The sequence below is a fragment of the Apaloderma vittatum genome, unplaced genomic scaffold (assembly GCF_000703405.1).
Source record: "Apaloderma vittatum isolate BGI_N311 unplaced genomic scaffold, ASM70340v1 scaffold7583, whole genome shotgun sequence".
In the NCBI taxonomy this organism is placed as follows: Eukaryota; Metazoa; Chordata; class Aves; order Trogoniformes; family Trogonidae; genus Apaloderma; species Apaloderma vittatum.
In genome coordinates, this window is record NW_009709721.1 from 1 (window position 1) to 17,969 (window position 17,969).

The window sequence follows — 17,969 nt, forward strand, 5'->3', positions numbered from 1 at the left end:
CACCAAAATCCGTCTGAGCCAACCCAATACATTCTCCATACGTTTCCAGACCTCTTAGAGCTTTTCCCCTAGTTAGTGTTTTTTAAACCCTACTAGTAGACATACATTTGCCTCTTCCTGTCTCATACACCATGTTTTCTCCTGAGCAATCCTAATTTCTAAAAAGAAGGTTGCAAAGTGATAGAAGTGAGGGGTCTGAAATGCCCAGGTGCTGCATCTCTCTTCTCTGACCTTGTCTGCACCTGGATCACAAGGTTGGATGTCTGAATCACATTGAGGCCAGGCTTGGGACAGTCCTGCACATGAGTGACCTGTTCATGCTTTCCATGGGGGCTCACCAACGGTGCAAAAGAATTTTGCAAGGCACTGACGAGCAGCAGCAAGACCAACATGAGCCTCAAAAGTAGTTGAGGACCAGAGCACAGGACCTGCCAAGACAGCCTGAGACTGCTAGGTCTGTCCAGCCCAGAGAGCTACAGTTCAGGAGGCACCTCCATCCTGCTGTGGGATTTGCTGAGGTGCCCCTGGCTGAGGTGTGGCACCAAGGTCTGGCTCTTTTGGAGTGCCTCTGGGTCTGGAGGAACTCATTCCATCCTGAAAGGCAAGAGGACAACTCAGTGCTTTTGGCCCACAGAAGACCTGGAAAGAGAGATGATGGGCAGGAGAAGGAAGACCCTTGGTGAGGGAGCAGAAGGAAGGTCTGTCTCCAGGCTAAAAGAGTCGAGCCAGGCAGGAGTCGAACCTGCAATCTCCTGATCCGTAGTCAGGCGCGTTGTCCATTGCGCCACTGGCCCTGGCCCCTGAGCACCCTCATGGCCCTGGAAGGCGGCCCATGCCCTTGGTTGTGTAGAACATCCTCTGAGCCCATTGCAAAGACATCAGACAAGATCCAGTGCAATATGGAGCCGTGCAGAATGTCAGCTGGCCTGCCCACCGCTGACCTCGACGTTCTGAGCCCCCCGGTCGAGTCACTTTGCTCTACTTTGTGATTGAGCTCAGACACTCTGTGTCCTTCTAGAGTGACACATCTGGGAGACCCCCTCATGATGTTCCCTGGTCTCCTTTTGATGACCAGAGAAATCAATCTTGTTGGGCAAGAGTCATCTGCCCTTGGCAAATCCATGGTCCCTGTTTCCGGTTATTTCCACTTCATTTTGAGATTCTTTGTTCATTTGGGCATAGCTTTCATTGTTCCATAGTCTTCACGAGGTCTCTGAGGTGAGACTGAGCAGACTAGGTCTCCCCGGATCCTCCTTCTTACCCTTCTTGAAAAAAGGTCTTCTGTTGTTCCTCAGAAACGTGCCTCTATTTCCATAATCCTTGAGTGATACTTGTCCTTGAAGCTCTCCCTCCATAAATCCTCTGCACTGCCTGTACCCGTCCGTGTTACCCTCCCAGGCAAGTGTTGCCGTGCGTAATCCAGGCCCCCCAGGGCTGAGCAGGCAGTTATGAAGCTTCTTGCACTTTCCTGAAGAGGAGAGGACTTGCCTTTCTTCAGCTTCTTGATGAGGCAAGATGTGGTGGGAGACCCCCAGCACAAGACCTCCCTGTGGTCATGAGCCATAACCTGTCAAGTGGATCCTTGCTGCCTGGCTGAAAGCAAAGCTCTGGGCACCACAGTTGGCACATGGGTGGTTGTGGAGGTGCCCCCCTCTAGCTGAGGTGGCCAGTGCGTTGCAGAGCCCTGCGCGTGGTGGGGAGGATGTGTGGAGAAAAGCAGGGGCAATAGATAAGATGAGGAGTGGTGTAGAAAGGCTGACCCCGGTGTGATTCGAACACACAACCTTCTGATCTGGAGTCAGATGCGCTGCCCTTGCGCCACGAGGCCAGGATGAAGATTTGGATTGTGGTGGCCTTGCCCCTGGGCTGGGTGGTGGGGATGTCCTCTCCATGGGGACCACTCCAGAGCTGTGTGGGCCAAGTCCAGAGACAGGCTATAGAAGGTAGAGAAGACAGGACCACCCCTTTAGGAGCTGCTGAGCAAGTCATGCTCAGAGCTTTGTTGACCCAGCTGAAGGTTGTAAGCCCAGGGAGATGGGACAGAGGTGCAGAGGGTCCAGGATCTGCAGGGGCAGCTGAGCAATAAGTACATTCCATCCTCCTGTTGGGGTGAACGTGGCTTCACCCAGCCCGTGCAAAAGGCATGAAGGTCCCTCCTCCTGCCACGGGGCTTGAGGTCAGTGCTGTGCATCTGCCAGGTGAATGGGCTCTGTCTCCCCAGGAAGATGGTGGGACACCTTCCCTCCTGTCCCTCTGGAGACAGCAGGCACAGGAGCCTCTTTCTCCTGGGAAAGGCCCTGCAGGGCCACTCTGGGCAATGGTCATGTTTTAGCCTTCCTCCTCTGATGCACTTCATTTAGAGCCCTCTTTGCAAGACAACTGTCAGGGACACCCCCATTCCTTTGTCAGATGAATTGAAAGTCCCCTTCCCTCAAAGTAATGCGCATGGTCATGAAGTCTGGGTTGACATTTGTGCAAATTATCTCCCAGGTCTGACCCTGTGGTGCAATGGTAGCACGTCTGACTCCAGATCAGAAGGCTGTGTGTTCAAATCACACCAGGGTCAGGAAGTACCCCCCTGCTCCTTGGTGTAGCACTGTGAGATGAGCATCTCACAGGTAACTGTGTTTTTGCTCTCCCACTCTGTACTCCACAGTCCTGGTGAAGGGCAGTAAATGAGTGATGGCAGAGTGGTTCTTCCTTGCTGGACCAGTGTTGCAAAGCATCTGGATAGTTGCAGCCTACTCTCATCCTGTGTCTACAAAGGACATTGGGGTAGTGGGCATCCCAGCTGTGGCTCCACATCTGGGTACGACGTGTCTTGGTCACAATTCCTCTCCAGAAGGGCAAAGGCATCTGACTCCAGATGTGTACTTCTACAAAAAACCCAGCCTGCGGTCTCCTGATCCATAACAGGGCACATTATCCATTGCAGCTCTGTCCCTTGTGAGCCTGGCACCCTATAGTAACATGTTATTTTGTTGCTATTTGTGTTTTTCACCTCTCATCTTATCACTGTGCTCTCTGAAAAAAGTCTAGGTCCATCTACTCTATACTTTGCAGTTAAATGTTTGGAGATTTAGATCAGATCCCTCAGGTTCTCCCTCAGATTCTCCCTCAGGTTGAATGAACCCAACTCTTTACACCTCACCTCACATCTCAAGTACTCAAGTTCCCCACCACCTTGGTGGCTGCCTCTGGATGTGCTTCACTATGTTGGTGTCTGTTGATTCTGTTGAAACACCTGTCTGTTGGAAACCTAAATCAATCTGTCAGGTCTAGTCATCAGGATCTTCAGCTCTCTCCTTATAAAAGTGTAAGTTCCCCATTCATTTCTTGGTGAGATGGACAGAGGGGATGGAGGGCTGGAAGAAAAGGAGTGTGCCCTCATGGCCCAGAACAGCTCTCTTCTTATGAAAGTATAAGTTCCCATCCATTTCTTGGTGAGATGGACAGAGGGGATGGAGGGCTGGAAGAAAAGGAGTGTGCCCTCATGGCCCAGAAGGCCAATGGCATCCTGGGCTGTGTTAGAAGGGGAGTAGCTGGTAGGTCGAGAGAGGTCCTCCTGCCCCTCTGCTCTGCCCTGGGGAGGCCACATCTGGAATCCAGATGGGTCCAGTTCTGGGCCCCTCAGCTCAAGAGAGACAGGGAACTGCTGGAGAGAGTCCAGTGCAGCCACAGAGATGATGATCCTGCTCTGTCAAGGAGGTTGGACTAGTTGAGGCCCCTGTCAACCCCTGACATTCTGTGATTCTGTATGATTCTGTGAAGCTATGTGAATGACCTGACACGAGTTCATTCAAGTAGCTAAACTCCTTAAAGGTGAATTTAAAATAAAACCAGAAACAGGAGGCATAATGAAAAGACACAATGGAGTGATGAGAAAGGCAAGAAAAAACTAGGGAGGGAAACATAGTTTCTCCATCTTTACCCATATCAGGTCCAGGCTGCTATTCCTGTGCCAGGATCAGGCATTTAGCAGGAAGAAATGTTCCACAGTTCTACGTTCTGCACACAGAGGAGGACATTGAGCCAAAAGTTCATGAGAACACGTGTGGGACTCACCTAACAAGGCAGACTTGAGCTCACACCTCCAGTGAACTCAGACACGTTCCTGATGTTTACACAACAGCTGAATGATGATATCTGAACATAGTACTGGACTAACATCTTTAGAAGCTTGTGTAGCTCTTTAGTCAGTGAGGAAGATCAGCTAAGCCTATCTTGTAGATGAAGTGTCTCAAAAGGGTCATTTCCATGGATTCATGGAAGGTGGATTTTCATGTGGAAATGCTGCTGGCCTGAAAGTGCAAGGAACTTAGGCTACTTGGACACAGGCTGCCTTGTCCAACCACCCAGCCTTGGGAGACCCACCCCCCAGCTTATCTGGCACCATTCACAGATGTCATGGAGGATGGGGGCAGAGGGGAAAACAGACCACCTCTGGGCTCAGACCATCCCACAGCTGGGCATCACAGCTCTAGAGAGCCTCAGGGATGACATTGGCTTGGGGATGGCAGCCACAGACAGAAGAATCTGATGAACTAAGGAGAGGAAGGTCCTTCAGTGTGCTTCCACAGTTCCTAATCCCATACCAAAAACCCCTAAGTGTAGGTCCTTCCATGACTCCCGTTCTCACTTACGTGATGAATGTAGACCTACAGGCTCCTATCCTGTGTCCCTAAACTGCTGATGTGTCACCAGTGGGTTGAGTGAGCAGAGGATCTGCCCTCCAGATGTCGCCACCTCACCGTCCTTTTATGTCCTCGGCCTTTCCAAAACCAAATAAGCAAGGGCAGCACCCAAAGGCAGGGTGAGATGTCTCTTGACCATGGACCAAATGCACACGGCTGTGACATGGGGAAAGCGTTGCAGCTGGAACCTGTACATGCCAAATCCTGCACCTGCTGAGCCAGGAGAAGGGATTCTGTGATTCTATGATTCTATGATTCTATGATTCTATGATTGTACCATCTCTCTGTCTCTGTAATGTGATTTTATGTCCTTTTAACTTCTCTGAATGGAAAGAAATTCGGGCATTTCCACCCATAATATAGTGCAGGTTGCTAGATTCTTTTCCTGGGAGTGCTAGCGCGCTGCTGGAAGAATGGTATCTGGTAGGAAATATTATTCTGGTATACTTCTGGTTAGAAGTATTATCTTCACTGCAGCCAATGAGAGCAGTTTTAGTATTTCAGAAAAAATGCTGAAATTTGCAATTATTCTCACAGTTCAGTGGCCTGAACTTTTAAGACTTTTAAAAGTTTTGTTTTGGGGGTTTTTAATGGGTTTTTTTTAGAGCAGCAGTGATTTGTGTCACAACGTAGGAAATTGATGGCAAGTGATGGGGTTTAGTCAAAGGGACGGTTTACCAGGCAGCGGAACTTGATTTCTCCCACACAAGGAAGGTCGTCACAAAATTATTTAACAAGCAAATTATTAAATAATCTTGAGGGTCTTTGAACTTTTCTAGTTTAAACCCTCTACCTTGCATAAACAAGAAAGTCTTTGAGGCCATATCAGATAGGGAAGTGTGGGGGAGAAAGTATTCAAAATATTCCATAAAATTGTAGAACTTTGTAATAAAGGCTGTTTCAGATATAACTTTATTTTCCAGTGAAAATCCAGCTCTCAGAAAATTGTAATTAGTCCTGTTGGGATCCATTATACCAATTTACTCTAAATATTGACATACAGTGAGCTTGAGCAGAGGAGAACATGAAGCCTGGGAGCACAAGCCCGGCTTTCCTGAGTTGGGATCCCTGCTTGCAGCAACTAGATTGAGTCCAGCTCTGGATTTTGTGTGGCTCAGTTTCTAAGTTGGGGACAAGGTCACATCTCCCTCTTAGTGACCAAAACAAAGTCATTTTTGTTCTGCTGTCCTTTTTGTAAGAAGGTCAAGATTACCCCAGCAGAGAGTTGTTGGGGATTGTTTATTTCCAGTATATATTTTGGAGACAGCACAGGGCTTATATCAGGAGGCAGAAGGACTTTCAGATAATACACTGATACCTTTAAAATCAGACCATAAAACAGATGGTATGAGATAGATTATCAGCCAAGACATCCACAAGAAATACTTCTTTGAAATTATTTCAGGAAAAAAAAACCAAAACAAACAAGAAAAAGAACTCAGAGTAATTTCTTTTATCTACCTCTGTTGCAATCTCCAAACCTCAAAACACACATGCACACACTCATATTTGCACCTTTCTCTCAGTTTTTTTTTGGAATCAAAACTGTCTAACTTTTTTATTCCACTGTTTCCCCCAAATCTTCAACTTGCTTTGTGATACCAAGTTCAAGAGCTGCATTCATAATGATATTTTTAACCTCTCTTTGCTATTTTTCACTTGTTTTTCTAGGTGCAGACCCAGGATATACTCCTGAAAGGCTATCTGGTTGTCTCCTTAGGAACTGGATGAATGCTAGAACAAAGTCCAAGAAGATTTAGACAAAGCACAAGGACCACTCTTGTGAGCAGACATCAATGCTGATAGTGAAATGCAATCAAGACTATATTTTTTAAATGGAAAAATGTTTAAATGAGAGACACACAGAGCTCGTCGGTTTGCAGATGACTCTTCTTCTAATACTATTCCTTGCTCTATCACAGTTCATTGGGTTTTCAAAGCCCCAGAAGTGTTCTAAGACACTTCTTATGCCTTATGTTTGCAGTGAGGAAGTCCCTAATGTGGATTTCTCCTGAGAAAGGAGGTGGCAAGATGGAGCTGGAGCACAGAGCACTGCTCAGCACTTTAATTCCCTTCTCCCAAGGCTGATAGAGGTATAACACCAAAGGTTTATTGTCCTTACAGCGTTTCAGAGGTATTGCCGTCCCCTGGGAAAACAGAGCATTGTCACCATTCGTACATTAATTCTTACAATACTTATGGGAAGGAGGGGAAAGAAAACCATGAGGATGCAAAGACCTTACAGGTCCTACCTAAAGAGCAGTGATGCCAGTGAAGAGGTGACACATTTTTGCATTGATAAGGAGTTAGGCTTTTTGCTATATTTTTCTAATTCCTTACCAAGACCAAACCTTTACTTGTGGTCTTTGTACCAACAGCCATAAACCTATACACAGTGTCCCTCTGAAGGGCTGGAGATGAGGGTGAAGGGTGGGCAAAACTATGTTTTACAACCCCGCAAAGATGTGGGTGTGAAAGCCAAACAGGGGACTCTTGAGAAACGCAGCCCGTAATGTTGCTAGCAAGTCTTGGTCTTTCCAAAGGTCATTTGCCTGGCAGTATCTGGCTCATTACCCAGGAGGAATCCCATCCTAGAAAGGGGGTGGGGTGGAGTTGCTGCCATTAAAAGCATAATTTCCCAGCAAAGTCATGCACAGAGGAGCAGGAACTATTAGCCGTGGGTGGCTCTGTGGAGACCTTTATGCAAAAGTGACTCTCTTAGCTGATGTGGGTGGGATACCTGCAAATGGCCTTGAGCATTTTGTCAACTTCAGCAGATGAAAATCAGATTGGCTTATGCCCTATTGGTGTGTCTGTGAACAAAAGAGTTCAAAAATCAACACCTCAGTGACTTCCCTTTCCATTTGAGCGATTCTTCCAGGCTGGCCTCGGAAGTATCAGTCTTGGACTGGACCAAGTCTCATCCCTCAGCATGGGGACCAGAGTTGTGAGGAAACACCATCCATGGGATGATGAAATAAGGAGAGAGGCAGAGAACAGATTTGTATGGTGCTGTCAGAAACTCACCTGACAGACACTTATCTCAGAGAGATAAGCACAAACTTAGGCTGAGGATGAGTGGATTGTGAATGGCCCTGCAGAGAAGGACTTGCAGTGTTGGTGGGTGAAAAATTGAATATGACCCAGTGATGTGCACTCGCAGCCCAGAAAGCAAATCGCATCCTGGTCTGCATCTAAAGCAGCGTGGCCAGCAGGTTAAGGCAAGAGATTCTACCCCTCTGCTCTGCACTGGAGAGATTCCCATCTGCAGTTCTGTGTCCAGCTCTGGGACCCTCAGCATAAAAAGGACATGGACCTATTGGAGCAGATCTGGAGGAGACCATGAAGATGATCAGGGGGTTGGAGCACCTCCCCTATGAGGACAGGCTGAGGGGATTGGGGTTGTTCATCACGGAGAAGGCTCTGAGGACACTTTACTGCAGCCCCCCAGTACTTAAACGGGGCTACAGAAAAGAAGGGAAGGAACTCTTGATTAGAGAGTGTTGTGATAAGACAAGGGGTGATGATTTCAAACTGAAAGAGAGTAGATTTAGACTAGATATTAGCAAGAAATGCTTTTCTATGAGAGTGGTGAGACACTGGCACAGGTTGCCCAGAGAAGCTGCGATGTTGGAACGAGATGATTTTTAAGTTCCCTTCCAACCCAAACTGTTCTATGATTCTATGATTTAAGGGATAGAGACAACCGATATCAAGGAGACATTTAGCGTCCTGTCCCTGACCACTATGAATTGGCATAGTTGTATATTGAGGTGTTTTCAATCCACAAAGGGTGCAGTTTCAGCAAGGAAATTAATTGAAACTGGTATTAAACTAGAAACTGGAAAGCAAATATTTAGTTGATGAAGGCACAAGGAAAGAGCTCTTGGTCCTCAGCCAGGCACTGCCCCTTCTCTTCCCATCCCCAGCCCACGTAGCCCACCAGGAGGTAGAAAGCAAGTACAGCATACACCTTCAGCCCCTGCATGCATTTCCCAATGCACTGACTAGTTATTTGGAAGTTGATTATGCACTTGATTACATCATGGTTTGCACAGTCGGGTTTTGCCCATGATATTGAGCTCAGATGTGCTGCTTTCCAGAAGGCTAGAAATGAAGCAAGTGAGTAAATCGCAGTAACTAGGAATTTATGACAAGGGAGTCTTCTAGGTGGCTTGTTTTCTTTATTCTTTAAAGGATTGTATTTTAAGCCATCTTCTATAACCCCATGGACATATTTTTTGTGTTAGTTTAGTGATACATTCTCTTTTAGTATTATCTCCCGTTGTGTGTCATCTATCCAAGTAGAGAACTCCAAATGTTTGACTTCCAACGTGGGATTTAGATGTCACTCACAAGCACCTACTCACTGTGATTTCTTCTTGTCGCAGTGACACTCAAGCAATGGCAGGCACGGTGAAGAAACCCAGTGCAACTCCAAAACCTTAATCAAGACACTGAGCTGTGAAGAAGCTAGTTGTCTCAGTCCCAAATCGTTGATAGCATAGGAAAATTGCTCGCAGAAAGACAGAGGCACTCAAGACACGTGAGCTGTGGGGAAGGGAGGTGGTTGCTGGGAGCACCTTGTTAATGACTAGTTTGCAATTGGTGCAAAGCCAGACAAATGTGAATAAACTGTAATATGATGAGTTCCAAATACACCCTGAAAAGTTATACTTCTATATTAGCAATCAATGCCTTCCCCTACGTCCTGAGATCCTATGGCATGCTGTGACCATATCCATATTGTGCAATGGTCTTGGCCTCTAAAACAAGGTTATGACATCAGACTGCCCACGAAAATAGTTGCTAGCCAGGGCTAATCATCGAAACAGCCTAGGAATTCTTGGCAGAGAGCTAGCAGAAGACAAAACTGCCAGGGCTGTCCTAATAATCTGGTATTATGGATGATCAAGTTTCAGTGATCATGTCATGGCACTTTTTAATCTGTTTGCACAGACACAGAGAGGCCAGATGGATCACTGCACAGACTCCACTAACTGCATTAGCCACAACTCAACAGGTTATAATGAGATTTTGGATATAGCAGACACAGCGGATTTGCCTATTACACATGAAAACAAGCACGTATATGCAGGTAGAGGTAAATGCTACCTGTCAGATATATATGACTCTTAATTCTTGTGGCTGCAGCATTAGCAGGTTCCTACCTAATAAGAGCCAAAGAAGCTTTAGTGGTTTTAGTTTTGATGATGACAGCACCAGAGTCAACAGAAATCCACCTGATGCACCCCAGGAGTAGCTATTTTGGTGCTGCACAGAGAGAAGCACATAGACACTGCTCACAATCTAATGAAAATACTTCTGGTCTTTTAGTTCATAGCCAGCTGCACAGTAATTCTTAAAAACTAAAGATTCTGTGCTAGTTTGTCTGAAATGAGCCACAGAGAAGCTTCAGCCCCTTGCAGGAAAAGCATCCCTCCAGCAGTGTCAGTGCTGTGTGACAGGTCAGGGAACTCATCATGAAGGACCAGAGAAGTACAAGTCTTTTCTTCATGACATACAGTTCCTACCTCTCAGCCTTCCTCTCCCTGGTTATTATTCCCTCTTGCCCTTGTCTCTACAGAGGAACCCTCTTTTTTGCGTGGGCTGTAGAGGTGCAGAGGATGTTAAGTTCTCTGTGCTGACTGACGTGTAAAGGTCTATTTAATGTTGACTCTCTATGAATTGCGACATAAGGGCATAGGCAACTGAGATCAAAGCAGCCAAAGATAGATAATAATTAACAAGGTTCCCAGACCTCAGCATTGCAGCATGGCTGACCCTTACGTGCAGAGGGGCTCTCCAGCCTCCTCCTCTGCCTCTTCAGTGACACTCAAAAATCCCTCATACATTAGGATTCATTAACTGCTCTGCTGTGCTTTTCTTCCTCTAAAAGGTTTCTGTGAAAGAGGACCATTCTAGCTATCAGGATTCATTAACTGCTCTACTGTGCTTTTCTTCCTCTAAAAAGATTCTCTAAAAGAGGACCATTCTAGCTGGTGTTGGGTCACAGGCTGGACTTGATGATCTCAGAGGTCTTTTCCAGCCTCAACAATTCTGTGATTCTGTGATATCACAAGGGCAGTGAGAACTGATGGAAGACCAGAGGTAGAAGGTGCCTAGTGGTCTTTGCTTTGAGCCTTCTGCACCCATTTAACCTATGTCACATGGCATAAAACACTCTGCTGACAAGTCACATGTGGGAATATTTTACTCAAGAGCAAAGTGTGTCCATTAGAGGATTTCCACTAATATAGCTCCATGAATGAAGCAACATCACCCCTCACATTCCCATTCTCATTGTGCCCTTAGCAAGGCAATGCCAAAGGATACCCCAGTGACTGTGGCAATGGTCAAGACTGCACATGGATTTGCGGTCTGAGCTGCTCCTTCCCTGAATTATGAGTGATATGTCTACGTGTCAAGAGATGTAAGATGCAATGGAGAAGCAGGCTGGATGTCAGCTTCACAGGGAGAGGTGCAAAAACTTCAATCTTTTACTGAGAAGCCTCTGCAGTTAACTCTGGGAGAGAATGACCCCGTTACTAACACTGCGAAAGAATAAATTTGATTGGCAGTGATTTTCCACACAGAAAACTGCAAAAGGGGAAAAGCTGGCTACAAAAATTGGAAAATCCAAATGTGTTTGTAAAAATTGCCCTGTGTGTACATGGTGATGATGATAAAATGAATGTAAGATTTCAGTTTGTGTTCTTTTATCTTGTTAGCTAAGTCTTGGAAGAGTCAGACAAAGGGCATGATCAAAGAACATATTATTGTCATAATTAATTAACTTATTGTTGACCAACAGAAGATGAAGTACTGCAAACATAAATCACTCTGCATATATTGTAAGGTGGCGTCCCTGGCGAGAGAAAGGCTGGACTAAAATGATCTCTAAGGTCCCTTCCAGCCTAGGCCATTCTTTGATTCTATGATTCTATGATTCTACAATTTGTGCCATAATTAGGAAAGCCAGGAGAATATTGAAATATATACTAACACAAACTTGGGTTTAGTAGGATCTAAGCACATGCTTTCCTAAATAACCATGTGTCGCAGTGGCTTTAAAGGCATACTCATGGTTAAAATGTCAAAATCAACTCCTATCAGTATCCAAACACATGTACTCCATTATAAATAACAATTCTTAGACCCTGAAAAAAAACCCATTTTATTAGCTGTTAGCTTTTAAGTTGTGCTGAAGAGAACTCCGAGAAAATGCTGAGGCAAAAAGCAATCAATACTATATATGGAGCTTGTTATAAACTATTATGGGAGGTCATTTGTCAACCGAGAAGGGAGGAAGGGAAGAAAAACACCTGCACTGCAGAAGACTGAAAATCTCAGCCATTGCGTGCTCCTTTATCAGGATGAGGTGATGTTTGCATAGGCTGGCCCCACTCAGCATTTCAGCTCCCTCGGCAATATCACCTTTGGGAAACTGTGCTGCTACAGCAAAACTGGATTGCAAACGTCAGAACATAAATATCTATTCATACCTTACAGATTTGCAACATCGACTATCAGTAAATGGGGAGAAAAAAAGGAAGCACCGCTCTGAGATATTGCATCCGTCGTGATCATCCAGAGACCTGCTGATGTACCAAGTCCTTCTCTGCCACTCGGCTGTTGGAGCACAGGTAAGGGAGCTTCTATTATTACAGACTGCCAACCTCTTCCAGATCTTAAATCCAAAATTAAATGTCTTTTAAGCGCCATGTGTGTTTTCCCTTTCTCTTGCTTGCTACCAACATTCTCATGGAATCTTTTATGCCTTATTCACATAGCAGTATTCTTGCTTAAGGTTTTAAGTAGTCCCCTCAACACCTACTTGCTGGGAGAGCTTGATTTCTTTGGGGGAGTTACACACAAATCCTTGAGTTCCCAGCTCATGTTTGGAAGTTAGCATTGAACAGAGGTCTCCAGGGCTCCTTCCTGGCTCTGCCTGCTGCGGGACACAACTCCATGCACAGGATTTTGTGTTCCAGCCCCAGGTCACAAATTGCTCTGCTCCTCAGGTGTTTTATACAAGTTCTGCCTGGTTTGAAGTAACCGATTTGCACGTGTCTTTGTTTTTACTAGGAGTCAAAGTCATGGAATTTTCCTGTTACTCTGAATGACTTTTTCAGGCTGCCTCTGCTAGCAGGGCTTCAAATGTTTCTCACTTTCCTAGAGGATTGTTTTCCTTCTGTGAGAAATAAAGTTCTTCAGCAAAACCTGTGAAGGCTATGGCAGTTTGCATCACTAAAATTTAAACAATTTGACTTGGATAATAGATTTATTCTGTCCCACAGCTGGGAAAGAGTACAGCCCTGAGAATGAGTGGAGCTTGTTCAAATGCAACATGTAATAGCAAAGAGTAGTCACCATCTCCCCCAGTGCCACATTCTGATTTTATTTGGGGAAAACATGACTCCTCCTTAACACAAACTTCTTTAGGGAGCCATGAGTGCTCAAAACCCACACATTTCCATTTGCAAAATGTCACAACACTGCTGTCCTGCCTGTGTGAAAGACAGGTGGGGAAAATTCACATTTCAACAAGTCTTCATAAAAACAAAAGGGTTTTGTTTTCTGGTTTCTCCACCTGCTCATGTTGCATGTCAGGTGTCTGTCTCTGTCAAGGTGTCCCACTGACAAGTTGCTGAAAGAGAAAAGAGAGAAGTGATACATCAGATCTCCTCTCCATTAGAAATGAGGGAATCTGTAGAGTTGCTAGTGAAAAAAAAAAAAAGAAAAAAAAAAAGATATTTTCAACGGATAGGATACAAAAGAGAACATTGTGAAGCACTTGGCATTTCCTCATCAGATTTTATGTGTGGAAAAGGGAAATCAATGTTTATTGTAGTGTTCTCTGCTCCATGTTACATACTTAAGTATCTCAACCAGTTTCTACTTTGTCAGCTGCTTAAGCTTGCCCATTTGTATGTAGATTAAACATAAACGTCATTAATGTTTTCATCCTAAGAACAATTCTTAGAACAAAAATGCCATTAACTCTGAATTAAATACAATAAACGAGGTAATAAGGAAGCAAACCACTGAACCAGAATGTCAGAGCTAGAAACCGCAGGACCACCTGGGCTTTGACAGAGATTAATCTGGGTTTTATGTGTGAGGGCATTTGGACAAAGGGAGAATTCCCACAGGTGCAAAGCTGTTGAAGTCACTTGTCATCTACAGGCTCAGGACTTCATGAAGAAGAACCTCCAGTAGTGGATCCTCTAACCAATGCTTCTCAGAAAACTTTACAATCATGAAGCCCCAGAAGATATTGCATGTCAAGGCATTATGCTTGCTGAAATTCTTACAGAATCAGCCTGTTTTCCCAAGCTTTGGGGGCAATATGAGGGGAAACAAAGAGGAATGTCAAAAACTGGAAGAAACGCAAAACATTCCAAGTGGTATATCAATGAAAATTAAAGGAGGGAGACAGCTTTGAGTCAACCTTGTGCAGTGGGTGAAGATGTCCTGAAACCTGTTTAAAAAGTGATAAAGTTGCATCATCTCAAATCTTTCGCAACACTTTCCTTTGCTTTTGACATCATCTGCCTGGTGACAGGGATGGGGAGATGGAGGCAAAGCATTTTGTGACTTGTCAGTGAGAGATGAATCCAAGGTCAACACTGGGTCCAGACTCCAAGGGTGGCGGCGTCCCAAGCCCGCCACTTGACCCACCCCCATGCCCACACCAGAAAACACGTCTCCAAAAACCACGCGAGTGGTTGCAGCTCCTTGTGGCTTGGTGATGGTCATGTTATGTAACTGTCAAGGTCAGTGGAAATTCACCCCTGGGTGTTGCAATATTTTCGTTGCACATTTCATTACAATCTGTGATAAAGGGGGGAACCACGAGCTTTCCAGGAGGTTGGTCACGGTTACTGATTGACAACGCGTTCAGCCGTCAAACTTGCACAATCCCGCGGCCCCTATAAATATCAGGTGCCTTTTCCAGCTTCTTCCTCAGGGAAACTTCATCCTCTGTCAGTCTTTGAGACGCCTTGCAGGAGCACAAAGGTCAACAAACAACTGGCAGCCATGAAATTCCTCTACCTGCTCTTCGCTTTTGTCTTCCTCCTCTTCCAGGCTGCTCCAGGTGAGAAGCAAAATAGATCTGATGAAGAATGAAAGGAGTCGTAAGCAAAAGTCTGTGTGTGGGGTAGAAAAGCAATCATCAACAGGCAAAATCTGATGCTGTCAGGATGATGCTATGCAGAGGATGGGATCAAGACCATCCGTGCTGCTGCTGACACTCTTCCTAAAAGAGTATCGCAGTTTATTGCATCTTTATCCTTAATTTTAGACTGAAAAATAAGATTTTAATGCCTTCCCCTTTCCCACAGGTTCTGCTGATCCTCTTCACGCTGACACCGCAGAGTGCAAGAGCCAGGGAAATTTCTGCCGCTTTGGGGCATGCCCACCCACCTTCGCTGTCACAGGGACATGCCAGGCAGGGACGCTGAATTGCTGTTCAAAGTAAGTGCCTCCGGATCAAAGGGCATCAGAGGGCGTTTTGATTCTGCAATTTTTGTCAATTGTTTCTTTGAGTAACGTGCACAGTTCCGTGGGGCTCGCAGGGCAGTCATTTGTGAGGAAGTCCGGCTGGAGGATGAACACATTCTGATGGAAGTTATGTATGAGAGAAAAAGTTCAGGAGGCTCACAGTTTCCCAGAAATCAGTATTTTCCACTTTGTTTTGAATTTTCATGAGAAAAAAGATTTTCTTTCTAAGAAATCAAGAGGAAAGTATCTCACAGTATTTTCACTCATCGAGGGAAACAATGTCGCCTCCCTTCCTCTTCTCATTTCCAAAATGACCTAGGAAATTAAATTTTCAAGGGGAAAACATGATCACAGAACCCTGATTCTCATTCTCTTTCCACCTTTTCTATGTCACATCACTGTGCAGCTCTTAGAAAGGTGAAGAAGAGTGGCTTTGATAGTGATGGAGACAACCAGGTGTTCATTTAACTTTTAACTTTGCTGACCCCTTTGTAATATGTCTAGAGTTTCCCTCACAGCAAGATTTTCTCATTCCTTAAAGTTTCCAGCATGTTTCGGGGGAATATACTTTAGCTTACGACAAAGCATATTCCTGAGGCATTAAATTATTATACTTCTGTTCCACTGATGGCCATGTGAAGATCATTGTTAGCTGCAGTGAGGATCACATACACTGAATTCAGTGGCAAATTAGGAGAGGTTCTTGTATCTTTTGACAAAAAAAATAGAAGTGTAATGACGTAACTCGTCCCAACAGAAGTTCAGAGAGATCTTCAGTCACTGGTGTAACCGGAGAGAGCCTGGTTCAAAACAAAGCAAGAGCTCAGATCCATATTTTCTGAAATTTCCAGAACTCCTTATTCTGTTGCTTATAGACTTGCTAGGGTTTAAAAGTTCCCAGAAGCTGAAGAAACGGCGATGAGATGGCTCTGCTCTAGGGAAGAGGTTTCGTAGCATTTGATCAGCACATGGGGATCCTCAGTCACATTGGTTTCAGGAAACCCAAATCATACCAATATTAGGACATGTTGAGATTAAGATGCTAAAGAATCCTCTTAGGAACTCAACAAAGTAAATGGCACAGAAGCAACCTGATATTAGATGGTTTTATAAAGGGATGGCTCCATCCTTCAGTCTCTGTGAACAATCATTTCCTTTAGGAGGTAATTTCTGCTGGTAGTGAATAGACTGGTAGGAGCAGATGGCAGATCACCACCAGACTTCTGCAGGAACATTTGCTGGGCCTGATTTGAGGAAAATTGGGGTGAGGGCAGGAACAAAACCTCCTGAATTTCCTTCCAGGTGTAAATTTTCTACAGAAACACTATTTCGTGGAAGAATGTACCCATATGTGATATTGAGGGATGTTAATGTACAGATTTAAAACTCTTCCTATTGGATTGTTAGATTTTCAGTTGAGTTAACCAGTTCAGCAGCAGAAGTTGAAAACAACAGGGTATTCTGAGATACAAAATAATTTTTTCTCTAGCTCAGAATTTAACTTACTGAGTTCCTTGAAAACAAATCTTTTGAACTGGACAAAAAGAGTTTGATTCAGTAAATTACACTGAGATGTTTAATAGCATTTGAGATGCCTTGGAGTATTTAAACTGCAATATGCAGATCTGACTAAGATAACTCATGACCTATGGGAAAACATCGCTTTTCAGGAAGGATGGCTGGAGGCCGAGAAGATACCCCAGAGCTCTTCAAATGGCTTGTGTGATTCAGTAACTAAGTCAAACCCCGGATCTGTGTTTTGGGGTGTGCTGAATCAAAACTTTATTACTAGTGGTAATAATTAGCTTGCCAGTGACCATAGTTCATGTGGGCTGAATGTCTGCAGACCTAGATACCCAGCACACATGGGGACCCTTACTTGGAGACAGCTAAATGTAGGTTTTTTAACCTGCAGGCTGAACCCACACTGTACACTTATTCTGAAAGGTAATTAGCAGGTGTTGAGGCTTTTAGAGATTGAGTTTGCATCATATTAACAAGACCCTTTGAATCCTTACAGGATTACGGCAAAGTAAGAAGAGAAGTCTTTCCTGGGTCTATGCCCTCATACCAGCAACATTTCCACTGCCTTGGGGAGGTGATTTTGATGGATTCCTCCTCTAAATCCTCCTGCAAATGAGCATTAAAAGAAGCTTCCAGAGGGCACATCCTGTTAGCACACCGCTTCTGAAGATCCAGGTTTTTCCTCACTGAAGTCACTCCCTTTTTTGCTTTTAATACACAAGCCACTTTGCCACTTTGGCCCCCTACCCCAGCCTACCTCATGGAGGTGTTTGGATGCTCAATCAGTACAGGTTCATGCAGCTCTTGGAGGATATGAAGCAAAATACATATTATTATTCTATTCACACATGAAAATAAATATCTTCTTAAACCACTAACTGTGAACTTTTATTGTTGGGAGAAGTAATTTTCTCTGTGGTTTTGACTCAAGGCTCACTGAGTCATGCAGTCTTTTAAAATAGGCAAGTGTATGCAGTCACAGAATCATAGAATCACAGAATCACAGAATGTCAGGGGTTGGAGGGGACCTCAAGATCTCATCCAGTCCAGCCCCCCTGCCAGAGCAGGATCACCTACAGTAGGTCACACAGGTACATGTCCAGGCAGGTTTTGAATGTCTCCAGAAAAGGAGACTCCACAACCTCCCTGGGCAGCCTGTGCCAGGGCTCCGGCACCCTCACAGGGAAAAAGGTTTTTCTAACATTTTTGTGGAACTCATTGCCCCTTGTCCTGTCATTGGAC

The 17,969-nt window shown here is 44.9% G+C and overlaps 3 non-coding genes across 3 annotated transcripts; 1 reads left to right on the plus strand and 2 right to left on the minus strand.

The window, feature by feature from the left end:
• Nucleotides 1-721: 721 nt before the first annotated feature.
• TRNAR-ACG lies at nt 722-794 on the minus strand. The gene has a single exon. It is a non-coding gene; the product is annotated as a tRNA-Arg (tRNA).
• A 962-nt stretch (nt 795-1,756) lies between these two features.
• TRNAW-CCA lies at nt 1,757-1,828 on the minus strand. Its single transcript has one exon. It is a non-coding gene; the product is annotated as a tRNA-Trp (tRNA).
• A 666-nt stretch (nt 1,829-2,494) lies between these two features.
• TRNAW-CCA lies at nt 2,495-2,566 on the plus strand. The gene has a single exon. It is a non-coding gene; the product is annotated as a tRNA-Trp (tRNA).
• The last annotated feature ends 15,403 nt before the right edge of the window (nt 2,567-17,969 follow it).